We start from the raw sequence: 26,668 nt of genomic DNA, 5'->3' as shown, positions 1-26,668 counted from the left end.
TGCAAGAGGGTTCCCGTTTCTCCACATCCTCTCCAGCATCTATAGTCTCCCGATTTGTTCATTTTAGCCACTCTGACCATCGTGAGGTGGTATCTGAGTGTGGTTTTGATTCGTATTTCCCTGATGAGGAGTGACGTTGAGCATCTTTTCATGTGCTTGTTGGCTGTCTGGATGTCTTCTTTAGAAAAGTGTCAATTCATGTCTTCTGCCCGTTTCTTCACTGGATTATTTGTTTCTTGGATGTGGAGTTTGGTGAGTTCTTTATAGATTTTGGATACAAGCCTTTTGTCCAATATGTCATTTGCAAATATCTTTTCCCATTCCATCTGTTGCCTTGTAGTTTTGTTGATTGTTTCCTTTCTAGTGCAGAAGATTTTTATCTTGATTAGGTCCCAATAATTCATTTTTGCTTTTAATTCCCTTGCCTTTGGGGATGTGTCAGGTAAGAAACTGCTATCAAAGAGGTTGCTGCCTGCTTTCTTCTCTAGGGTCTTGATGGTTTCCTGTCTTACATTGAGGTTTTTCATCCATTTTGAGTTTAGTTTTGTGAATAGTGTAAGAAAGTGGTGTAGTTTCATTCTTGTGCATGTTGCTGTCCACCTCTCCCAGCACCATTTGTTAAACAGACTGTCTTTTTTCCACTGGATATTCTTTCCTGCTTTGTCAAAGATTAGTTGGCCATACTTTTGTGGGTCCAATGCTGGAGTCTCTATTCCATTGGTCTCTGTGTCTGTTTTTGTGCCAATACCGTGCTGTCTTGATGATTACAGCTTTGTAGTAGAGGCTAAAGTCTGGGATTGTGATGCCTCCTGCTTTGGTTGTCTTCTTCAAAATTACTTTGGCTATTCGGGGTCTTTTGTGGTCCATAAAAATTTTAGAATTGCTTGTTCTAGCTTCAAGAAGAATGCTGGTACAATTTTGATTGGGATTGCATTGAATGTGTAGATAGCTTTGGGTAGTATTGACATTTTAACAATATTTATTCTTCCAACCCATGAGCACGGAATGCTTTTCTGTTTCTTTTTTCTTTATTTTTTTTAATATATGAAATTTATTGTCAAATTGGTTTCCATACAACATCCCGTGCTCATCCCAAAAGATGTCCTCTTCAATACCCATCACCTACCCACCCCTCCCTCCCACCCCCACATCAACCCTCAGTTTGTTCTCAGTTTTTAACAGTCTCTTATGCTTTGGCTCTCTCCCACTCTAACCTCTTTTTTTTTCCCTTCCCCTCCCCCATGGGTTTCTGTTAAGTTTCTCAGGATCCACATAAGAGTGAAAACATATGGTATCTGTCTTTCTCTGTATGGCTTATTTCACTTAGCATCACATTCTCCAGTTCCATCCAGGTTGCTTTATATCTTCTTAAGCTTTCTATAGTTTTCAGCATACAGATCTTTTACATCATTGGTTAGGTTTATTCCTAGGTATTTTATGATTCTTGGTGCCATTGTGAATGGGGTCAGTTTCTTTATTTGTCTTTCTGTTGCTTCATTATTAGTGTATAAGAATGCATCTGATTTCTGTACATTGATTTTTGTATCCTGTGACTTTGCTGAATTCATGTATCAGTGCTAGCAGGCTTTTGGTGGAGTCTATTGGGTTGTCCACGTATAGTATCCTGTAATCTGCACAAAGTGAAAACTTGACTTCATCTTTGCCACTTTTTATGCCTTTGATTTCCTTTTGTTGTCTGATTGCTGATGCTAGAACTTCCAACACTACGTTAAACAACATTGGTGAGAGTGTACATCCTTGTCGTGTTCCTGATCTCAGGGGGAAAGCTCTCAGTTTTTTCCCATTAAGGATGATGTTAGCTGTGGGCTTTTCATAAATGGCTTTTATGATGTTTAAGTATGTTCCTTCTACCCCGACTTTCTCGAGGGTTTTTATTAAGAAAGGATGCTGAATTTTGTCAAATGCTTTTTCTGCATCAATTGACAGGATCATATGGTTCTTTTCTTTTATTAATGTGATGTATCACATTGACTGATTTGTGAATGTTGAACCATCCCTGCAGCCCAGGAATTAATCCCACTTGATCATGGTGAATAATTCTTTTTATATGCTGTTGAATTCGTTTTGCTAGTATCTTGCTGAGAATTTTTGCATCCATGTTCATCAGGGATATTGGCCTGTACTTCTCTTTTTTTACTGGGTCTCTGTCTGGTTTGGGAATCAAAGTTATGCTGGCTTCATTGAATGAGTCTGGAAGTTTCCCTTCCCTTTCTATTTTTTGGAATAGCTTGAGAAGGATAGGTATTATCTCTGCTTTAAATGTCTGGTAGAATTCCCCAGGGAAGCCATCTGGTCCTGGACTCTTATTTGTTGGAAAGTTTTTGATAACCGATTCAATTTCTTCGCTGGTTATGGGTCTGTTCAAGATTTCTATTTCTTCCTGTTTGAGTTTCAGTAGTGTGTGGGTGTCTAGGAATTTGTCCATTTCTTCCAGGTTGTCCTGTTTGTTGGCATATAATTTTTCATAGTGTTCCCTGATAATTACTTGTATTTCTAAGGTATTGGTGGTAATAATTCCATTTTTATTCATGATTTTTTCTATTTGGATCATCTCCCTTTTCTTTTTGAGAAGCCTGGGTAGGGGTTTATCAATTTTGTTTATTTTTTCAAAAAAACCAACTCTTGGTTTCATTGATCTGCTCTACAGTTTTTCAGATTCTATATTGTTTCTACTCTGATCTTTATTATTTTTCTTCTTTGCTGGGTTTGGGTGTCTTTGCTGTTCTGCTTCTGTTTCCTTTAGGTGTGCTGTTAGATTTTGTATTTGGGATTTTTCTTGTTCTTTGAAATAAGCCTGGATTGCAATGTATTTTCCTCTCCGGACTGTCTTCACTGCATCCCTAAGCATTTGGATTGTTGTATTTTCATTTCATTTGTTTCTACATATTTTTAAATTTCTTCTCTAATTACCTGGTTGACCCATTCATTGTTTAGTGGTCATTTTGACCTTCATGCTTTTGAAGGTTTCCCAGATTTTTTCCTGTGGTTGATTTCAAGTTTCATAGCATTGCGATCTAAAGTGTGCATGGTATGATCTCAATTCTTTTATATTTATTGAGGGATGTTTTGTGACCCAGGATGTGATCTATCTTGGAGAATGTTCCATGTGCACTCAAGAAGCAAGAGTTTTAAATATATCTGTCAAGTCCATCTGATCCAATGTATCATTGAGGACCATTGTTTCATTACTGATTCTATGTCTAGATTATCTGTCTATTGTAAGTAGAGTATTAAAGTCCCTGCATTTAACACATTATCAAGGTGTTATTAGTTTAATGTATTTGGGTGTTCTGAATTTGGTGCATAGACATTTATAATTTAGCTCTTCCTGATGGATAGATCCTACAATTATTATATAATGCCATTCTTCATCTCTTGTTACAGCCTTTAAAGTCTAGTTTGTCTGATATAAGTATGGCTACTTCAGCTTTCTTTTGACTTCCAGTAGCATGATAGATCTCCATCCCCTCACTTTCCATCTGAAGGTGTCCTCAGGTCTAAAATGAGTCTCTTGTAGATAGCAAATAGGTGGGTCTTGTTTTTTATCCATTATGATACCCTATGTCTTTTGGTTGGAGCAATTAGTCCATTTACATTCAGTGTTATTATTGAAAGATAGGGATTTAGAGTCATTGTGACATCTGTAGTTTTCATGCTTGTAGTGATGTCTCTGGTACTTTGTGGCCCATGCAACATTTCACTCACAGAATCCCCTTTAGTCTCTCTTGTAGGGCTGGTTTAGTGGTGATGAATTCCTTCAGTTTTTGTTTGTTTGGGAATACATGTATGTCTCCTATTCTGAATGACAGACTTGCTGGATAAAGGATTCTCAGCTGCATATTTTTTCTGTCCTTCACATTGAAGACTTCCGGCCATATCTTTCTGTCCTGCCAAGTTTCAGTAGATAGGACTGCTACTACCCTTTTGTGTCTACCTTTGTATGTTAGGGTCCATTTATCCTTAGCTGCTTTCAGAATTCTCTCTTTATCCTTGTATTTTGCCAGTTTCACTATGATATGTCATGGAGAAGATCAATTCCAGTTATGTCTGAAGGGAGTTCTCTGTGCCTCTTGGATTTCAATGCCTGTTTCCTTCCCCAGATCAGGGAAGTTCTCAGCTATGATTTGTTCAAGTACACCTTCAACCCCTTTCTCTCTTCTTCTGGAATTCCTATGATATGGATATTGTTCTGTTTGATTGCATCACTTAGTTCTCGAATTCTCCCATCATACTCCTGGATTTTTTAATCTCTCTTTTTCTCAGCTTCCTCTTTTTCCATAATTTTACCTTCTAGTTCACCTATTCTCTCTTCTGCCTCTTCAATCCAATGTGTGGCCCCCTCCATTTTATTTTGCGTCTCATTTATAGCGTTTTTTTTAGTTCCTCATGACTATTTTTTAGTCCCTTGATCTCTGTAGCAATAGATTCTTTGCCATTCCCTACGCTTTTTTCAAGCCCAGAGATTAATTTTATGACTATTACTCTAAATTTTTGTCCATTATATTGCTTAAATCATTTTTGAGCAATTCATTTGCTGTTGCTACTTCCTGGAGTTTCTTTTGAGGAGACTTCTTCTGTTTCATCATTTTGGGTAGTCACTGTGGTGGCTCCAAACAGCAGGGCTCTTCCCCTGTGCTGTCCAGAGAAACTTGTGTTGGTGGGCTGGGCTACAGTCAGACCCGATGTCTGCCCCCAGCCCACTGCTGGGGCCACAGTCAGACTGATATGTACTTTATCTTCCCCTCTCCCAGCGGCAGTGGAGTGGTGTGGCCCCTGTCTGGGCTACTTGCTCACTGCCAGGCTTGTGGTGCTGCTTTGATGGGATCTGGTCAAGGGCGTATTACATGGGGTGGATCTGCAAGGTGCACAGTGGCCGGAGGGGCAGCCTAGCTTGCTTTGCCAATGGTGGTCCCCTGTGGGAGGGGCCCTGCAGCACCAGGATGGAGGCTGACCCATCAGAGATGGATCCAAAGAAGCACAGAGTTGGGTGTTTCTGCAGTGCAAGCAAGTTCCGTGACGGGAACTGGTTCCCTTTGGAGTATGGCTGGGGAATGGGAAAGGGAGATGGCCCTTCCCAGAACCTTTTTCCCCTGCCAAGCTGAGCTCTTCTTACAGGGCTCAACAACTCTCCCTCCCAGCATCCTCTCACCTTCCCTGCTCTCTGAGAGCAGAGCCGTTCACTTTTAACATTCCAGATGTTAAGTCCCACTGGCTGTCAGAACTCATGCAGTCCAGCCCCTCTGCTTTTGCAAGCCAGACTTTAGAGGCTCTGCCTTGCCTGGTGGGCTGCCCCTCCACCACCCCGGCTCCCTCCTGCCAGTCTGTGTAGCATGCACTGCCTCTCTTCCCTTCCTGCCCTCTTCTCTGGACCTCTTGTCTACCCTTGGCTCTGGAGAGTCCATTCTGCTAGTCTTCTGACAGTTTTATGGGTTATTTAGCCTGATGTGGGTGGAATCTAAGCGATCAGCAGGATGAGGTGAGCCCAGCATCCTCCTACGCCACCATCTTTACTATCATTCCTCCCATTGAACTCTTAATACCAGTTAGTTTCATCTTTTTCAGCTATCAGTCATCATGGCCATTTGCTGTCTCTGCAGCCTAGTCTGTACCATGCCTGAAAGCTTAGCTCTTCCAATTGCTCTGGTTGTTTAATGCTGCATAATAAACCACCCAAAACAACTCCCACCATTTATTCTCCTAAATCTGCAAGGTGGTAAGAGTCAACAAGAACAATTAGTCTTTGTTTCATGGCATCTGGGACCTCATCTGGATAATTCAAATAACTGGTCCTGGCATGGTGGATGACTGGCTAGTTATCTCTTTCTTCTTGTAATCCCAGTTTCCTTCCCTGTGGCATCTCCACATGGTTTCCCCAGCCTGGGGACTTCAGAATAATAGCTGGACTGCTTATAATGCTGCTTGGGACTTGAAGAGCAAGTGTTCCAAGAGGTCTGTGTGTAAGAGTTCTCATGATCCAGACTGTGAAGCCCAGATAATCAGTTATAACGTGTTGTATTGGTCCAGCTAATCACTATTCCCAGCACAGATTCAAGCAGAAGGAAATCGGACTCCACCTCTCACTGGGAGAAATGACAATGAATTTGTGGCCCTGTTTAATCTGTTACAATATTTAAAAACAATGTCTCTGGCTACTAGCTCCTTTCCTTCTATGTGCCACTCACTTATTTTGTTGTGTCTACTGGTGGAGACCTCTGTTCCTTTTGTGCCTCCATCTTTTTCCTCTCTGGCTTTACATCCCCACCTTCTAGCTTGGACTCTGTACCGGTTCAACACTCTGTGTCCCTATCTCTTTAACTTCTGTCACAGACTCTCAAAGTCTCAACTCTGGAGCAGTCCAACCAATAGTCATTTCTACTCTTCCATAGGCTGTTGAGATTCCTGAGGATATTACATGCATTAGTGCTCTGGGGGATGTTGGACTCCTCCCCAGAGTCATGCCCCAGACTTAGACTCTCCATGGCCTCAGTAGCAGACCTTTCTCATTCATGCCTCCTGACAACCCTCTCCCCATGTCACCACTTTTCTTCATTCTTGGCAGATGACCTAGTTTCATATCTCACAGAGGAAAATGGAGGCTCTCTCAACTATGTGTCTTGTTCAAGACCAACAGATTGGAATCTGAACTCCCTTGGTGATTTCCTGTAGCTCTCTCAGTGAGCACACTGATGGAAGGAGGGTAGTCCTTCCTCCTGTCTAAGGCTACTCCTCCTTTAGTGCTCTGCTCCATCTCCTGCCTCTTCAGGAACTTTGCTCCATCACTAATTCCTTATCTTTCTATTCTTTTAATCACTTTTCCCTATTATGAAATAGGAATATCAACAGAAGTAGCTAATATTTATTATTTACAGTGGTTCAGGAACCATGTAAGCACTTGACACTTGTAACTATTAAATACAACTATATATAGGCAGTATTATTAGTATCTCCAACTTATGAATGAGCAAAATTGGATCCCAAGAAGTTGAGGAAGGTGCCCAGCTGGTCTGGCTCTATAAGCTGAGCTATAATACATGAACTTCAACACGTGCTGCCATACCATGAGCACTAATGTCCAAAATAAAAACCAAAAATACTTTCTACATTGAACTACTTTTAGCTTTTGCCCTCTTTTTCTTTTACAAATTTCTCCAAAGAGTTGTCCTCACAAAATAGTGTCTATACTTCCTCCATCTTCAACTGCTCCCACCAGTCTACTGAAACCACCTGAGCATCCACAAGCCCTGAATTTTGATTTTGGTACTGACTTCCCTGTGGCATGGAATGTCTCTGACCACTGTGTGTTTAGTTATCCCCTCCCTTGAGTTTATCCTGGTTTTCTTCCTATGTCATTCTGGCTGTTCCTCCTTTGTCAGCCTTTCTCCGCCTTGCTCTTAACGTTTCTCTTCTTGCTCCTCAGGCTTCCATCTGTGCTCATCTTCTTACCCTGCACAGTTTCCTGGGGTGAGCTGAGCTGTTTTCCATGCTGCCCTTACACAAACTGTTGATTACTCACAACTGTATATGTCTGGCTCTGATTCTGCCCTGTGTTCCAGCTCTGTCCATGAAGCTGCTAGCTGGGCACCTGGTTGCCTGCTAGTCTGAGTCACTATCCTGAAGGCCAGGGAAAAGCTATGGAAAGTAGGCAGATTGACCATGTGACACAGTCATTGCCAGAAAACCAGTGGTGTTGCCAGATCAATATGTGAGTTGGTAGGAGCTGAAAGAGAAAGATTGGGGATGGTTATATAACCCTGCAGGTGGCTTGTGCATGAGGAAATGATGTTATATAAGAGAAGAGGATTGTTATTGGCTCCTTAGAAACCCCAAATGAAATATATACAAAACCATGCTGGTCTTTTTCCTGTTGCATACTTGCTGCTTTTCTTGTTATCTTTGAACCAGTGTGTGGCTCCATAATCTACCTGGTCATCCAAGTCAAATTCTGGGTCATTTGCTCTTTATCACTTCCTACATCAAATTTGTTCACAAGTCCTGTGGATTTTACATCCTAATTATATTTTTAATTCACTCACATCTCTCATCACTTCTACTTTCTTCAGTCAGGCCATCACCATTGCCTATCAAGATTCTTCCAAAAGCCTCTTGACTAATTTCCCAGCTGCTGTCTGACTGTCCTTGTAGAAAGACCTATCTGAAATGTAAGAGTGACCATATCACTCTCTCTTGCTTTTCGAATATTTCAACTACTCCCATTGCTTACTGAATGAAATCCAAATTCCTTAGCATGGCTTTATTACCTGACTCTTCATTACCTATCTCCTGACTTTGTTTCTCCAACTGTACTCTTTCCAATTGGGCCCATATACCCTAAGCCTGAACTCTTTGCAGTTCCTTGGCATTTACTGTCTCCTGCTTTTTTGCATAATGAAACTTCTTCTGGGTCCTAGTCTGGTTAACCCCTCTCTGTCTGTATGGCACTACTCTGGGTCACCTTCTGAAAGCCTTCTCTGACCAGACATTATGGATTAGGCTGTCCTTTTCTGTGCATCCAAAGGACCCTCACCTGGGGGAAAGATGTCCTCCTCCATGGAATTGTCGCTTCCTGGAGGGCAGAGACTGGATTCTATTTCTCTCTATACACAACTGAGCATAGATTGTTTGGCTAACTCCTTCCATCCCTTAAGACCTTGCTTAGGTATCCTTCCCTATTCCCAGGTAAAATTCACCACCTTTTCTATAGTATTTCTGGACACTGTGTGGACTTCATTTTTATTGATAATATCAACTGAATACATACATATGTATTGGCTTCATGCTACCTACATTACTGCTGATGGGAGGTTTTATTGCTGTTAATCTTTACAGTATCCCTGCAAATACAGTTTGAATTTTCTAGAGGAAGAAACTGTTTTTGAGATACTGTGATAGATGCATAAAATATGGTATGAACAAAACTGATAAGACCTTGGCCTTCTTGAAGTTAATAGTCTTGTGGGAGGGACAAACATTAAACTAAAAATTTGATAAATAAAAAGGACCTGTCTTGATGGGCATGGAGGGCATCCCAGAGGAGGTGACCTGTGAACTGAGACTAGAAAAAGATACTGAGGGGGAAGAGTTTCAGGCAAAGAAAACAGGATTCTTTGGATTGCATGTATGTCCGTCCTCCTAGACTAGTATTGTGGTTGGTTCATTTGTGTATCAGCACTATATGTACTGTGCAAAAGTATGCATATGTGTGTATATAAGTATATGTGTATCTCTAGTACTATGTTAGATAGCACATGGTAGGTACTCAAATAATGCTTACAAAACACATTTTTGGTTTCAATAAACATATCATTTCATTCCTTACATGAAGAACTATAAGGTAGGTATAATACAGATAATTAACTTCTTTAAAAAGAACAACAACAAAACAAGTGGTTTACTGACTGTCCTGAGGCCACAAAGAGGAAGAGCCAGATTCTAAAAAAAAAAAATTTTTAATGTTTATTTTTGAGAGAGACCTACACAGAGCACAAGCAGGGGAGGGGCAGAGAGAGGGAGACAGACTCTGAAGCAGGGTCCAGGATCTAGGCTCTGGGCTCTAGGCTCTGTGGGGCTCGAACCCACAAACTAAGAGGTCATGGCCTGAGCCGAAGTTGGACACTTAATGACTGAGCCAGGAGCCCCTTGGCAGAGCCAGAAACTAAAATCAAGTCCCTTTGTGGTTAGTCTCCCTGTTACCTCTTCTTATTATAGTGGTTCACCTTCTGGTTACTTCCACTGTCCTTCAAATACTCTAAAACAACTGTGGCCATAGGAAGCTGAATCTGCATGTGGCCACAGAATCTCAAAGATGCACAATATCTCACTAGCAAAGAACCTAATCTATTTGGGAGTCTTTGTCCTGCACTGGCACCAGGCAACTTTTTTTTTTTTTTTTTAAACCGAATCCAGAAGCCTGGTTTTTCTCTGTTGTAAACCAGCAGGTGTCACAGTTTACCCAAGAAGAGCACAACAGGGACTTTATGGCAGCTGCTGGTAGACCCCAGGGAGTCTGCCTGAAAGGCCAATATAGCTGATCCTGTCATTGTTCATTGTTCATCTGGTTAACTACCTGGTAATCCACCACTCCTTGTATTGAGGGGTTGTGGCAGAAGAAGTCTTCCAAAGCCTTGGCAATTTGATTATCCTTTTCTTTGGTCAGGGCCTATGTGGAGCTTCTGGGGACCCTACATGCGCTGTGCTTTCTGTCTTTGTATCCTACATTCCCTGGGCACCTCTTCTTGCCACCTCAAGGGCAGCGCCTGAGTGACCTTGGCTCTCCAGTTCTTTTCATTAATATAGCAGCCAAAGTCAAGCCCAGAGATCTGCTTTGCAACTGCCCTGTACAACTCTGTCTTTTGTTATTGATTATTAAAACTCTTTATCCCTCCTTTCCCAGGGCTCCTTTGACTAGCCACGTTTTCTTGTTTGCTCATTCTCATTGCCCCGTGGGGCGACCATGTTTGTACACAGGATTCTCTTGCGTCTCCTGACTGTGTCTGACTGCATCAGAAAGTATGTTTTAGAGAGGTGGTAGGGCTGCAGCTAAGAACTGAAAGATGGAGAAGATTCAGGAAGGCTGAGGAAAGGGCGGTGGGGAAGAAGGAAGGAAGGCAGGAATGGAGAGTAGAGGGTTGGGGATAGAATGAGTATAGTACATGTGCAGTGTAACCAACTGGCTTGGCTGGCATTAACTAGGATTTTGACAGCAGTATGCAAGTGGTCATGAGAGGAAGAAACAGATTGCAGAGGCCTCGAAAGTCAGTCTGGATCCATATTCTGGGCCCAAACCCTACCATGAACATGAACAACCCCATGGTGGAGATTAGGGTTGCACATTTTGAGTGAGGGGAGGATAACAGAACTAAAATTATCAAATAGCAGTGACTATTGTAGCTGCTGTATGTATGTCACTTACACATATCAGGAATACATTTGCTGGCAAGAAATAGCAAGTTTAACTTGCAGTGGATTAAATAAAGAGGGGCCATTTTTCCCCCACATATGAGAAATCTGGAATTTGATGGATTCAGCATTGGTTCAATGTGTTGATGACGTCTCTGTTGATGTCAGGGCTGATGATACTGATATTCTCTTGGCCACAAGAAAGCTCCTGCTACTCCAGGCATCACATCTTTGCTCAAGGAATGAGGAAGGGGAAAATGAGAGTCAGCCTCATCTGTCCCTTTTATTAAGAAAGCAGAAACCTTTGCAGAACCACTTAAAGTCTTCTGCTTCTATGCTATTCCCCATAACTGTGTTATCTAGCCACCCACTCCTCACTGAGAGGGAGCCTAGGAAAGTGAGGGTTAAGCTCTTTTAGCCTCTAAGGTGGAAGGTGCTAAGTGACCATCAAACAGTGTCTGCCACAATTATGCTCACGCTAAAACTTGACAGATGTCAATATCACTGTCCATTACAAGTGAGAAAATTGAAGTTTCATAAAGAAAATACCTTGGCTAAGTAACACAGCTAGTATCTGGGAGAGTTAGAATTTAAATCCTGCATATTCTGATTTCAAAGCCCTTGCCCTTCACGTGAGCCCTGGCAGGCTCAATCTGCCCTTGAACATTGACATCTCTGCTGGCCCTAAAGGCAAGCTCCTCAAAATTCTATAGATTGGAAGTGTGAGAGGGAAAATGTTGGAATCTCAGAAGATTACTTGGCTTTCTCAGGAAGCCAGGGTTCCTGCAGTGTTGCTGGATACAGGTGGTGGATGGAGGAGGTGTAGAGAAGGGAAAACAGAAAATTAAGCCCTTGTCCTTTGTTCTCACTGGTACCTAAGTAAAGTTAGACCAGCAGCTCTGGGAGAGGTGTCTGTTTTTGAGGAGAGAAGAAAAAGACCTAGAAATCTGATCTGTTAGGCTGGAGGCATTGCTCTGTGAAAATACTGCAGCATACTCAGGCTCTCTGTTGTTTCTGGAAAGGGTGGCTGACAGGCCCCAGTTCATGAGGGAGCCCATATAGGAAATAAAAGGCTTAGTTAAGTTTGACTAAATGACATTTCCTACAGAGCCAAAAATGACAAGTACTGATTTCCCATCAATCACACCTTAGGTGACTATTTTAAAAGCAAATTGTCCCTCTTGAAAAAGGAAAGAAAGAACATTTCTGGGTGTGGGTTTTTGCCCTGCATGTGGCTATTTGGAAGACTTTTAGAAATTGAAATGCCAGATTCTGGGAGGGAAGCAGCCAGTATTGAGGTTTGGCTCAAGATAAATGGATATTCCTGGCCTGGGGAAGGAAGTCACTGGAGAATCCCAGCCTCTCCTGTCTGGCAAAGAGACAAAACAGCTCTTGGACATTGGCTGACACTGTTTGATTTCGGCCAAAGCAATCCCCAGTCTGCTCAGGCTTTCAAGAGAGAAGTTTGAGGAACAGTCTCCTTTTTCCTTGCGCTGACAGATCTCAAGATGCATTTCAATTCTCCTTCCAGTGAATGGCATCAGATCTAACCAGCTCCAGGGTCTCTGTCTCCATTTTGTTTCAACAGTTGTGTTTGATGAGTAGCTCCTTGAAGATTGTGGAGGCCTTTCGTGGGCCAGGGCAATGGCAAGAAAAGAGAATTTTGGAGAAATGGTATTAAAGGAAAATACAAGTCCGAGAAACTGTTTAAAAGACTCCTTGAACCTTTTGTTTTTAAGCCTTGTATACTTAGCTCTTCCCCCCACAGGCTCCAGTCTCCTTCCTATCCTGCTCTTCTGCAAATGTTTGGTGTCTTCTCTGCCCTCTGAGAGCCTGCCTTGACTTTCATGCTTCTGGGCTTTTGCTTTTCCCTCTGCCTAGGGTTCTCTGATCTTTATCCTTTTCCTGGAAAACACATTTGGGACTCAACTCAAATGTCACCCCTTGAGGAAGCATTCTCTAATTCTTATGCACAGGGAGTCACTCTTTCCTGTGGCTGGGGCATGGTCTCAACTGTGACAATATACCTAAGAGGGCAATGGTTCTCAAACATTGCACTCAAAGAATTTTCTGTGAGTTTGCCCCAAATACAGATTCCTGGGCTCCAACCCCAGAGTTTGTGACTCAGTGTATGTAGGGTAAGACCTAGGACTCTGCCTTGTAAGCAGGAACACAGAAGATTCTTATAAACCCTAATATTGGAGCTCATTGTTCCACCTGGGGTGTCATCTGACAGTATAATTATTTGTTTTAGGTGGTCTGTCTATTCTGCAATTACACTAGCTTCTCTGGGCACAGACCAGTATCTCCAGTGATAAGCACAGTCTAGCACAGAGCAGGCCCTCATTATTTTAGGGACTCAGGGAAAAAGACTAACATTTTAATGGTTTTATTGCACCTCATTTTAAAGTTTATTTATCTTGAGAGGGAGAAAGACCAACGGCACAGGTGTGGGGGAGAGAGCGAGAGAGTGAGAGAATCCCAAGCAGGCTTTGAGCCATCAGCACAGAGCCTGATGTGGGGCTTGATCCCATCAACTGTGAGATCATGACCTGAGCAAAAATCAAAAGTTGGACGCTTAACCAGCTGAGTTACTCAGGTGTCCTTACAGCTCATTTTACCGATAAGGAAATGAAGGCCCATGGGATGTACAGCTGTCACTCAAACCCAGGCTTGAGTTTGGGTACGTTTCATGTACAAAGATAGTTTGTACAAAAGAGGATAAAAATCTAAAATATAAACACTTGAGGGGACCTTATCTTGGTTCTGTTTATGCCTCTATTGGGTTTTAGGCTAGATTCTATCTAGGCTATTTCTACCCCCATCCCCGAAGTTATGTACTAGGTATGTTTTGAGTTTCTTTGGAAGTTCCTCTCAAGCCATGCCACCACCCAAGTCAAGAAAGGATGGAGCAATGTTGTATGAAGTGCTTTCAACTCCGTTGTTACTGACCCTGAACTGAATATCAGATTCTCTCTCCAGAACTTGATGCTCCAGATGTTGTCAGATGGGAACTGGTAAGGGAGCTGTGAAGTCCCATTGCAACTAGAGTCAGCACCATGGCAACACAGTGCTCCATGCAAATTGAAATTATGAGGTTTTAGGAAGAAGAGAAAATAGTTCATAGAAAAAGATAAAGGAATGTAATAAGTTTCTAGCAGAGACAAGAGGCCATGTTGCTTCAGAGAGTGATGAAAGAGCTGGACAAAGGAGCAGCTCACAGATTTTGCATTTTGTATATGGCTCGGCTGTGTTTCCTGCCCTTGCATCCTGTAAAGTACTTCTGATTCCTTATAATCAACCCTCCTCATCTAAAGCTAGTTTGAAGCTGTTCCTTAAAACCTAAGTCAGTGAGCAAATGAAAGACTCACAGTCTTGGTATAACTAAGGCCATCTGCTGCCCCACTTCTCTTTGCTATTGAGAGGTCCCTCAGAAATCTGCCATCTTGCATCTAATTTCAATAAATTCTGACTTCTTTTCTATCCAATTCTGGGCTAAAGTCGTTCTTTCTCCCTTTGCTGGCTTGTATGTTTACATCTAGTCTGGGTTCCCATGAAATTTGAGGAAAGTTGAGAATAAAAGACTCAAGTTAATTTGCATTCCAAGCTTACGATGTCTTCAGGTTTGCTGCCTTTACTGAGAATCTCTGTTTGTAGGAGAGAAGCCCAACAAGTGAGCCCTGAGCAGGCAGAACCCAGTGAAATCCAGGCTCTCAGTACAATAACTTCTACTCTCAGGCTAATTTATTTGTACATCAATTATAGGTAGACTTGAGCCCGTGGAAGTCAGTGAGGAAACTGTGGACTAACTTGGCCAAAAGATATATTGAATCCAACTAAGCCTTATCAACTAATTTGTAAATAAATTAACCAATCCATCAAATCTGCACAAGTTCATTGACTGACATAGCACTGATTCAAGAAATCATTGTTCCTGGAAATAAGAGACGCTAGAGGGGAAACTATACGTTTAGAATCTGATACACTAGACTTGCAGCATATACCATCATTTCTTCTTGCGTGAATTTAAGAAAATTTGCTTATCCCTGAGCCTCAGTTTCCTCATCTGTAAAATAAATGTATTGAGAATTGCAATATATAATGTAGGAAAACAGCTAGCAGAATGCTCAGCACATGCTAAGTGCTCGTTATGTTTATTTTCTCTCCCCATATCAGTAACTTAGGCTACATAAAAGCCGAAATTAGCCTCTTCTATTTTCTCACTTAAAGCTATCTTCTGAAATAGCTGCCAACCAAGAGCTGAGTTGACACCTGGACCAGCTATAGCATGACAACACCAGTTGCTTACCCACAGTAACCTGATGTTGCTGCCCTCATAAATTCTAGTGCTGTACTGTGGACTCTCCTTCACGATCTCTTAACCTCGAAAGGGCAGAATCATTCCTGCTCATCGGTTTGTTGTGAAGAATGCATGAGAAAATGGGGAGAAATTGTTAGGGAATTGTAGAGCCCTCACAAAGATTGGCTGAAGGTGGGAATGTCTCTAGTTGGCCTGAAGCCAAGTTAGCTGCCTTTGAGAGAGCAGCCAGGATGAGGGAAAATCTTTATTTATGGGCAAGGCATTCCCTCAACTGCTCTTTATTTATATAAATTAATTAGGTTTCAGATGAAAGGCAATGCATTAGTTACATTAGCACTGTTGATAGCAATGATTAATGAACTTCCATTTGGTTCCTCAGCTCTGAGATTGAGGAATGAGTGGCAAGGGAGAAAGGAAATAGACACCCAAGGGAGGGGTACTATTTCCGTATTCGTTAGTTCACAAATTCTTTATAAGTTTTGTTATTACTACTTTACACATCAGATATAGACTCAGATTGAGTTGCTGGTGAACTTCACATAGGGGATAGAGATAGAATTTCAGTGTAGGCTTGTTTGACTTTAAACACTGTTTGTCCCAGTTACTCTTGCTGGGACACCCATTGTAATATGTTCATAGATTCTGTGGGTCAGCAATTCCAGATATGGCACAGTGGGAATGCCTTATCTCACCATCAATGAATAGTGGTGACTTTATGGTTGGGACTGGACTCCTATGAATGCAACCTCACCTCTATGTTTGGGAATCTATAGTGGCCATTAGTGTGGACCTTAGCCAGCGCTGTTGACCAGAACACCTACAGGTGGCCTATACATGTGGCCTGGACTTTCTAGTGGTATGGTGGCCTCAAGAAAGTTGGACTTCTTAAATAGTGTCTCAGTGAATAAAGCAGAAGCTGTATCACCTTCTCTTATTGAGCCTCAGAAGTCCAGCACATTCTGTTGGTTATAATTAAGGTACAAGCCTGCCCAGTTTCAAGGGAAGGGGACAAAAATCCCTTTCATGGAAAGATTTTCAAAGGAGCTGTACTCATTTTTCTTTAATTTTCCTATAGCTTGGTAGGATAGCTGTGACATATACTTTGATAGAAGATGGCAGGTCATTTGCATCAATTTTTTTTTTTTTTTTTTGCTTCCCACTGTTGCCTAGGACCACCTGTAAGTGGTAAAGCAGCAGGTGGGACCACAGGCCAGGCCTCATTTGAAGGCTGACTTGCCAGTCAACGACTTGACATGTTCTGTTGTTTTTATAGGCTTTGCCAAAGTATGTAAGACTTCTGAGTTCTGGTATACGTTAGCAACAGGAGCTAGAAATCCCAGTTAAAGCTGCCAACAGAGGCCAAAAAAAGCAGACAGTCTTTCTATTATCTGGAAGAAAAGTTGAATGTATGGGAGGTGGACTTTGCACTGTTGATAACCGGCAGAAATAATGAAAGGAACATTATAAAGGTCACTGTTGTCAGCCACAGGTAAGAATAATCCCCTGTCCAAGAAAAGGAAAGTCCACAAGCAGAGTTGACAATAATAGTAGTGAATGTAATAGTCCTAAAAGAATATAACATGTGGGGAACAACATCTATGTGCCACTCTCTGTGCTAGATACTGAAATCACCTCATTCTCCAGTGACTAGGACATTTCCTGTTATTTGAAGGCAGTCAATGAGCTGCTTTCTTGAGTGACTTAATGACCATAAAGAATTTAATGCATTACAGGTAACTGCGTTTATGGTAAAAATTTTCAATGTGCAGAAATGAATAAATGCCCAATCCAAAAATCTGCCCTACTTTACTCCCATTGTAAATCACCAAGTTGAAGTTAACTGAGTCATCTTTTTCTATGGTAGAGTTTTCTAACCTATGACTAATTTTTTCAGCTGCCATCTGAAAAAGAACAGAGAAAGAGACATTTATTCTCTATTTTTATATGTAGCAGGGCTAAGTGGTTAGGCAAAGTCAGAAGCTACAGGGTGATATAGGATTTGTGGGGAGTTTGCTGGACCAAAGCAAGACAGGTAGATCAGGCTGGACAATGAGCTAATGCACAAACAGAGATTGAGAGAACAATGGCAGTCAAACCTTGTGTCTGTGGCTCATTGTTGCCCCAAGTGAGCGTATTCTGAGTTACAAATAATCTAAAATACTCTGACACAGCAGCCATGAGGAATTAAAGAAGAGGTAAAATGATCTTTCTGAGCAGGCTTGACTCAGATGCTATGCTTCAGTGTGCTGCCAATCTGCTTTGTGTTGATGGAAGTGATTTCTCGTCATGAAGTTGTTCTAGTCATTGAAGAAGCTGCAAGAGGGTATTGAGAACTTTGAAGTGAGCATGGAGCAAATGCTTGTTGAGATAATGATGAATCACAGCCTTAGATTTCAGAGTCATGAAGATCCTGATACAGATATGGGCAGCAGTGCTGCCCTCAGTCTTAGTGCAGGATGAAGCTGGAGAAGGTCCTGGACTCTATCCTGGACTCCTTTTTTCCATACCTTTCTCTCTTTAGGATGTGCAGTATTGACTGATCTGTTTTCTTCAAGTAATGAATGCTGTATCCATCCACATAACTTTTGCCCTCAAAATGGTCATGAGCTTTGTCTTTTTGGTGTAGGGAAAGCAGGCTGAAACTCTGACGACTTTCTGATTCTACTTTGTGTTTCTGTGTAAGAGATGTTATAATAGGCTCAGCATATCTCTTTCCCTGCAAGTGCTCTCTTCTAATTTAGTTGGGACATGCTGGAGATCCTAGACTTTCTGGTTGAGACTAGTAGACCCAGTAGTTTATTACATGAAGCTCAGAGGCCAAAATGGTATGTGGTATTTTTTTTTCCTCAGCAAATGTTGCCAGCCTCCTTGCCACAAGGGGGGGGGGGGGAGTGAGAATATAGATGGATGAACATAGATTCCTGCCCATTTATTATGGACTTCATTTGATTTAATTCCATTAAAGGTCATCAGATTACTTCCTCTTCCCTCCCATCCCAATTCATCCCATCCCCTTCCATTCCGTCTTTCTCATTCCATTTTGTAAGCTCCGTATAATTGATGTGGATGGAAAATTTTACTCTGCAACAACTGTTCTGTTCTGTTTATTGAACAACAAACAGAAGTTTCTCCTATGGATATAACACTGCTAGCCATCCTAGGATACACAAAGATGAGTAAATCACAGGCAGCCCCTTAGGAAAGTGATTTGGGAGATTTATCAAGCTATCCTCAATTTCACCCACTCCAAATCCCATTGTTGTTCTTCCTGATCTTCCTCTTGGAGATACCTTCCTCTCCTTCTCTTCCTTTGAAGCATTGTGAACAGAAGGAAGGCTGGCATCTTGGGTTCTGACTAGTTCTTATTTCTCTGAAGATCTAGAGTGTGTCCAATAGAAGCCACATAGTTGTCACTCTATACACTTTGTTAATTGATATCTATGTGTATTGAACACCAACTTGTGTGGCATTGGGTAAGAGACTTCACCTCTCTGGCTCTCAGTTTCAGAATAGGGTGGTTTAACTCAGTTTGTGTTTTCCAGACTTTTGTAGGGATTCTGGATCAGGAGACCAGTTCCAATGAGATCAGACTCTGAGAGGATAGTACAGTAATTAGAGGACTTACGATAAATCCTTGAGAGAATAGCAGAATGGGGCAGGTAACGGACTATGGTGAATTTTCTTGGAGAATATGGTTTATGATTAACTTTATTGCCTAAGAAGAAGTAGGGGCCGTATCAAAGATTTTATTTATGCTATGTTGGTGTGAATAAATGAGTGGAAAGTACCTTAGTCAGTGAGAATTGTACACAATTTTTAATGCTCATACATTATGAAATGTTAGGTAAGCAAATTAAGATAGTTGAGACTAAAATTATTTCTTACTTTCTTCATGCATCTTAGGATGAATTAACTCCTGTAGCTGCACAGGAGAAGATGATTTTGGTGGATGTGGTATTAGAGGTGTTGAAAGTAGCTTCCATCTGCAAGGAAAACACCAAGAGTAGAAATAAATATGTATATCTATAAATGTATATTTTTCACCCTGGGGGCTGCAAGAGAGACATGGGTTGTTGGTGTCTCTCTCTTCTTTGTTTTCTGGATCCAACAGACCACTTTGCTCTGTCAACCTGTAAATTCAATTGGGAATCGTACTATGTACCAGGCAGTGGAGGTAAATAAGAGATAGAGACCCCGTCCTCAATTATAATTATTTTTTATGCCCATCATGTTATAAATAATTACTTTATATGTATTAGCTCACATAGTACCTCACTTTCAATGTTGTATTATCATCATCTCCATTTTAGAGATATGTAAATAGAGGAACTGAGAAATTAAATACTTGACTAAGCTTTCAGAGCTACTAAACAGGAGGGGGAGGTACTGTCGGGACTTGAACTAGGTTTTAAATCTTGGCTCCAGAGCCTAGCCCTAAACTATACCATACCATACATACATACATGCCACACACACACTATATATATACATACATACCATACATGCATATATTCTGAGGCTACCAAGAACTTGAGTGTACAATTCAGTTAAAACACACTGGTAAGTTAGGATTAAAATTGGCTATAAAGCATCCAGTAGGTAATTTATAAACCACTTTGCAGCACTGATTTTCTTTTCCCTTCTGAGCCTTTGCAAAAGTGGTTCGATTGTATGAAAAGCTTTGCATCTACCCAAGGCTGGCACTCTTTTTTTTTTTTTTTTTTTTTTTTTTTTTTTTTTTTTGTAGGTAGAAGAGTGTTTTGTTTTTAAACTTTATTTTTTTTATTTTTTAAAATTTACATCCAAATTAGCTAGTATATAGTGAAGCAATGATTTCGGTAGATTCCTTAATGCTCCTTACCCATTTAGCCCATTCCCCCCTCCCACAACCACTCCAGCAACCCTCAGTTTGTTCTCCATATTTATGAGTCTCTTTTGTTTTGTTCCCCTCTCTGTTTTTATATTATTTTTGTTTCCCTTCCCTTATGTTCATCTGTTTTAAGACTGGCACTCTTAAACACTTTTGAGGTATAATTTACATGTGACAATATAACCAGGTCTTAGGTACTGGCAAATAAATACACTGGTGTAGCCACCACTGTAATAATGAACATTTTTATCACTTAAATTCTTTTGATACATTAATCAACTCACTGTCTACACTCGGCCTGGGTGATCATTTGATTTCTATTATAGCTTAATTTTGCCTTTTCTAGAGTTTTGTATAACTGAAATCAGATAGTGTGCACTCTTGTGTTTGGATTCTTTTAATCACCATAATGTTTTTAAGATTCATTCATGATGTTGTGATGGGTTTTTTTGTGTGTGTGTGTGTGTTTTTCTTTTTGGTGTTATTTTATTACTGAATCCATTGCATGAATTTGTCATACTTTTAAAATTAATTCATCTGTTGATGGCTATATGGGACATTTCTAATTTTGGATACTATGAATTAAAGCTTCTTTGAACTTTTTTTGTACTCTTCTTTGGGGGGGGGGGAAGAAAACAAGCAGGGTAGGGGCAGAGAGAGCGGGAAGGAGACAGAGAATCTGAAGCAGGCTCCAAGGCTTTGAGCTGTCAGCACAGAGCCCGATGTGGGGCTCAAACTCACAGACTGTAAGACCATGACCTGAGCTGAAGTCAGATGTTTAACAGACTGAGTCACTGAGGAGCCCCTGTTCCCTCTGTGATCACATGTTTTCTTTGGAGTAAGCATCTAGGAGGATTACTGGTAGATATATGATGAACCAGATTGTTTCCTAGATTGTTTCCTAGAGTGCTTGTGTCTTTTGGGATTTACACCAGCAACCAGCCTGTGATAGTTCCAGTGGCTTCATAGTCTTAACAACACTTGGTATTGTTTGTCTCGTTAATTTTAACTATTCCAGTGGCTGTGACATGGTATCTCATTATGTTTTTGATTTGCATTCCCAAATGACTGATGATATTAATTATTTCTTCATGTGCTTCTAAGACATTCCTATATCTTTTTTGATAAATGTATGAGTCTTCTGCCCACTATTTGTCTAACTTAAAAAATCTATAGAAGTTCTTTACATATTCTGAATTCATTTTTGTTATATCTTTATATTATGATTTTTCCTTAATCTGGGCTTATCTTTTATTTTCTTAATAGTATATTTTGAAGAGAAGTTTTAAACTTGGATGAAATTCAGTTTATCAATCTTTTCTTTTATAACTCATGTGTCCTGATTAACCTTGACTACACTAAGGATGTGGTGATATTTTCCTCTAGAAGTTTTATAATTCGAGATTTTATGGTTAGGATATCTTGAATAAACTTCAATGTATTGTTTGAGGTAGGAATCAAGAATGAACTCGTACTATGTTGATACCAGAATTTTCCAGTAGTATTTGTCAAAAAGAATATAATTTCCCTATGGAATTACCTTGGAAGCTTTGTTGAAAATAAATTAATTGTGTATATGTGAGTCTATCTTTGATCTATATTCTTTCCTTTGGTCTATCTGTGTGTTCTTCACATATACCACACTGACTTCATTACTATAGCTTTATAGTAAATCTTGAAATCAGGTTGTATAATTTTTTTCATTTTTATTCTTCAAAATTGTTTTGGCTATTCAAAGTTGTTTATATTTCTAAATAAAATCTTAGAATTAGCTTGCCATACCTCCTGAGATTTTAACTAGATGAATTTTGGCAGACTTGGCAATTTTACAATATTGAATCTTCCAATTTATGAATAAGATTTATTTTTCCTAAGTTAATTTGTCATCTTTAGTTTCTCTCTGTAATATTTTATAGTGAAGAAATCTCATACATTTTTGTTAATGTATTCTAAAGTATTTTGGTTTTAGATGATATTGTAAGTTGTACTCTTAATTTTCATTTTATAATTCTTGGTATATAGAAATGCAGTGATTTTTGGATATTTAACTTGTATCCCATGTCTTTGATAATTTTTCTTATTGATGATAATAGGTTTTTTTTTTTTTTTGTAGATTCCTTAGAGTTTCTATGTAAACAGTCATAATGTCTGTTACTATAGTCTGAACTTCATGCCTGTTACCTTTTTATCTTGACTTAGTATATTGGCTAGGACCTATAGTATAATGTTGAATAGAAATAGCAAAGATGGACCAACATGTCTTATTTCTAATTGTAAAGACATTTAGTATTCCACCATGATAACTATAGGATTTTTATAGATGTATTTTTTCATACTGAGAAAAATCCTGTTTTCTTTGCTGAGGGATAAACATTTTTAAACACAAATACTTCTCTGCCTGTACTGTGATCATGTTCCTACCTCCTTTATTCTATTTAGGTAGTGTATTGAATTAATTAATATGAGTATTGCACCAACCTTGCATTCCCAGAATAAGTTTCAGTTGGTCATGATGTATTATCATTTTATATGTTGATAGATTTAATTTGCTATTAAATTGTTTAGAATTTTTGTGCCTATACTAATGAAGGGTATTTGTAGTTTTTCTTTTATATCCTTTTTAAGGATTTTTTATCATGATTTTGCTAGCCTTCTAAAATGAATTGGGAAGCAAGTATTTTCTGAAAGTGAGGAAGTGTTTATTAATATGGTTAAAATTTTCTAGTTCTTGTAGTCTGGTAAGTTGTGTTTTTAAAAGACTTTATTCATTTTACCTAAGCAGTTAAATTAGGTTGCATAAAAATATAAGCTCATTGTCCTATGACTGTAGGATCTAATGACACAGAGAATTTGCCCTTTCTTTCTCTCGATTAATCTAGCCATGGATTTACCAACTTTATTAATCTTAAAAAAAACTATTTTCTTTGTTGATTTCTTCAACTAATAACAGTATTTGTCTCATATTTATTATTTTCCTCATTTTACTTAAATTTTAGTTCATATTTCTAGGTTCTTAAGATTAAAGTACAAATCATTTATTTTATGCCTTATCTACTGCAAACATTAAGGCTATAAATTTTCCTTTGAGGACTGCTTTAGCTGCATCTCATTAATTTTAATATTTTAGAATTATTCCATTAAATATGTTTTTAAATTTTCTTTGAAATATCTTGTTTGAGCTATGGGCATTAGATATGTCTTGCTTCATTTTCAAATAGACGTAGCTTTTTTATACAAAGTATTACTGACTTAAAATTTAATGTTAGGGTCAGAGCATATAATCTTTGTGATTTCAGTCGCTGAGTTTATAAAAAAAAAAAAACAAAAAACCTTTTTTTATGAGCCAGCATCATATGGTTAATCTTTCTGAATGTTTCACATGAACTTCAAAAGAAAATGTATTCTTTAGTTATTGATGGTAGTTCTGTAAACGTTGACATTACCAAATTGATAGTGTTGGTCTAATCTTCTGGGTTTTTCCCTGCCCCCCATTTCTTGCATTAGTTACTAAGAAAGTAATGTTGTAATCTTGAACTGTAATTACTGATGTGTTTATTTCACTCTTCCAAATCTGCCAACTATCACTTCCTATAATTTAAATAAATGTTATGACTGTTAGGCCTTGCAGGTGAATTGATCTTTTAATCATAAAATTACCCTTTATGATTTCACTCATTAGTGGAATATAAGAAACAAAACAGGTGAACATAAGCTAAGGGAAGGAAAAATAAGATAAAAACAGGGAGGCAAACCATAGGAGACTCTTAAATACAGAGAACAAACTCAAGGTTGCTGGAAGGGAGGTGGGTGGGGTATGGGCTAAATGGGTGATGAGTATTAGGAAGGGCACTTGTTGGGATGAGCCCTGGGTGTTATATGTAAATGATGAATCACTGGGTTCTACTGCTGAAACCAGTACTATGTATGTTAACTTGAATTTAAATAAATAAATTAAAAAAATTAAAATATCCTCCTCTCCTTCTAATATTCTTGAAGTTAACATTGTTTGATACTCCAGATTTTAAAACATTAAAACTTCAGCTTTTTAAAAAAATGTTTATTTTTGAAAGAGAGTGAGAGAGTGTTAGCAGGGAGGGGTAGAAGAAGAAGAGAGAGAATCCCAAGCAGGCACTGTGCTGTCCACACAGAGCCCAATGTAGGGCTCAAACTCATGAACTCATGAGATCATGACCTGAGCCAAAACCAAGAGTCAGATGCTTAACCTACTGAGCCACTCAGGTGTCCCAAAACTCCAGCTTGCTTATATTTAGGGTTTGTGTGGCATATCTTTTTCAAATCTTTGAGTTTTAATCTGATGATGTTTTATAGTTAAAGTATAATTCTTACAAACATCATGTAGTTGGGTCTTGCTTTTTTTTTTTTTGTCCCAGTCTATCTCTGAGTGTTTGTAGTAATTTCATGTTGTTTGGCAGAGTAAAGGTGTCTGTTATCTTTCTACATTTTAAGCAGAAGGAGAACTCAGGTGGGCTAATTATTAATTGTTATTTAACTCAATTTATAAATTATCTTAATGTTTATTTATTTTTGAGAGACAGTGTGCAAATGGGGAAGCAGCAGAGAGAGAGAGGGAGACACAGAATCAAAGCAGGCTCCAGGCTCTGAGCTGTCAGCACAGAGCCCGATGCGGGGCTCAAACTCACAAACCACGAGATCACGGCCTGAACTGAAGTCGGCCGCTTAACCGACTGAGCCACCCAGGTGCCCCAAAAAGTATCTTAACAAGATATCATCCATGATTCTCTCAGGTGTGGGTAGGTATCCTTTCTTCATATTCCAATGAAGAAGTGCATTGTATACTTCTCCCAACTGAAGCGTTGTATCACATACCCTGCATTATACTAGTCTATTGTATACTTTACTGTAAACATTTTGAGAAGCAACTGAAATTTGTTTAGTGTTTGTATCCTTGATACCTAGCACATGCCCTGGCCTAGAGTATGTACTGAATTTATAACAGATGAATAAATGGATAAATGAATGAATATCTTAAGAGATATAAAGTAAGCATGTAAAGAGGCACCTAGGTGGTTCCGTTAGTTTAAGTATTTGACTTCAGTTCAGGTCATGATCTCATGTTTGTGGGTGCAAGCCCTGCATTGGGCTCTGTGCTGACAGCTCAGACCTTGGAGCTTACTTCGGATTCTGTGTCTCCCTCTCTCTCTCTGACCCTACTCTGTTTGTGCTTGCGCGCTCTCTCTCTCTCTCTAAAATAAACATTAAAAAGAATTAATAAATTAAGCACGTAACACTCAGTATATATGTATGTATCTGAAAGCTTGTGTGTATGTATTTTTTTTTTAGATCAGAGGTAAGAGGATGTATTACAGAATACCTCAAAGAAGAGATAAAATATTAATTGGGCCGTGCAGTATGAATAAAATATTCAGTCATAGATGGAATAAGATAAATCAAAACATTCAAAAATTCCCCTTAGAATGCAATAGTGTCTCAAAAAGTGTCTCAGGTTCTATGAAGGCAGAAACTAAGTCTTGTGTTGTTTATTGCTATGTTCCTGGAGTCCAGGACAAGGCCTGGCACAATGTGGGTTTTCTTTCTCCCTCTGAATTCATCTATTCACTTTATACACATATAGGTGTATATATAAAAGTAGTTGTAATTTTAAATGAATAAATGTTAGGACATGAAATCTGCAATTATCTTCTATTCAGGAGAAAACTGAGGTTCACAGATGTGCAGTCACTTGTCCAAAGCCACATGGCAGTTGAGGAGCAGGAACAGGAATTGAAAACTCCTAAATCCATGCTTATTTTACTTCACCATAACACGCCTCTTGTCATCAGTTTTACAGATGGAATTCTACCTTGATAGATTAATATTGACTTGGGATTTTACCTCTGATTTAATTGGGGTATTAGGACTGGATTTATCCTCCTACCCAAAACAACCAAAAAAATATGGATACAGTCTGTGAAACCATGGATTTCAAGTTACTGAGCACCAAAGAACAATGATCTCTGAGAGGAAACAAATGAGGTGAGCTCTAAAATTGTCTCAGGTTGAGAGGGCTGTAGGCCGTGGTGCAGAGAGAGAGAAATCAGGTGGAGGCACATGTTAGGGAGACACCAAGAGTTGAGGAGACAGGTTGGGAGTATGAAGTGACAAAGGTGTCCAGTGTTAACAGGACAGAGGACTAAAGAGAGTCACACATGGAGAGAACCGCAAAGATCTGCAGAATGTTGCATATAAGTATTTAGCCAGGTATTGATCAGCATGAAGGTAATGCAACCACCTGAAGCAAGGAAGGAACTAATCAAAAGGATTAGAGGGGAAAACACCAGATACGCATAAATGTACCAGGAAAAGTTTTTGTTCCCACCAGCCTGGAAAACCTAACAATTCATAGTAACTCAATGAGGCACGTGGAAGTGTTGTGCCTCAGTAGTGCAGAATAATTGGCCTCAGACTGAATGTTACTCTATTCTTGCCTAATCTTAAAAGCAAGGCCCCAAAGGATCAAACTGACTCCAAGTAATAAAACCATATTCCAGATGAAGCTAATGAAAATTTATAGCAATACA

The 26,668-nt window shown here is 39.6% G+C and overlaps 1 long non-coding RNA gene across 1 annotated transcript in view; it reads right to left on the bottom strand.

Moving 5' to 3' along the window:
- Window positions 1–19,041: 19,041 nt before the first annotated feature.
- LOC125176619 (uncharacterized) overlaps window positions 19,042–26,668 on the bottom strand; it is a 49,422-nt gene continuing 41,795 nt past the window's right edge. Inside the window, exon 3 of the long non-coding RNA XR_007156344.1 lies at window positions 19,042–19,221. This is a non-coding gene — a long non-coding RNA (uncharacterized LOC125176619). The remainder of the gene's footprint in view (window positions 19,222–26,668) is intronic.

The sequence above is a fragment of the Prionailurus viverrinus genome, chromosome D1 (assembly GCF_022837055.1).
Source record: "Prionailurus viverrinus isolate Anna chromosome D1, UM_Priviv_1.0, whole genome shotgun sequence".
In the NCBI taxonomy this organism is placed as follows: Eukaryota; Metazoa; Chordata; class Mammalia; order Carnivora; family Felidae; genus Prionailurus; species Prionailurus viverrinus.
Note: the sequence above shows the minus strand (reverse complement) of the source record. Positions and strands in the feature narration are given on the sequence as shown.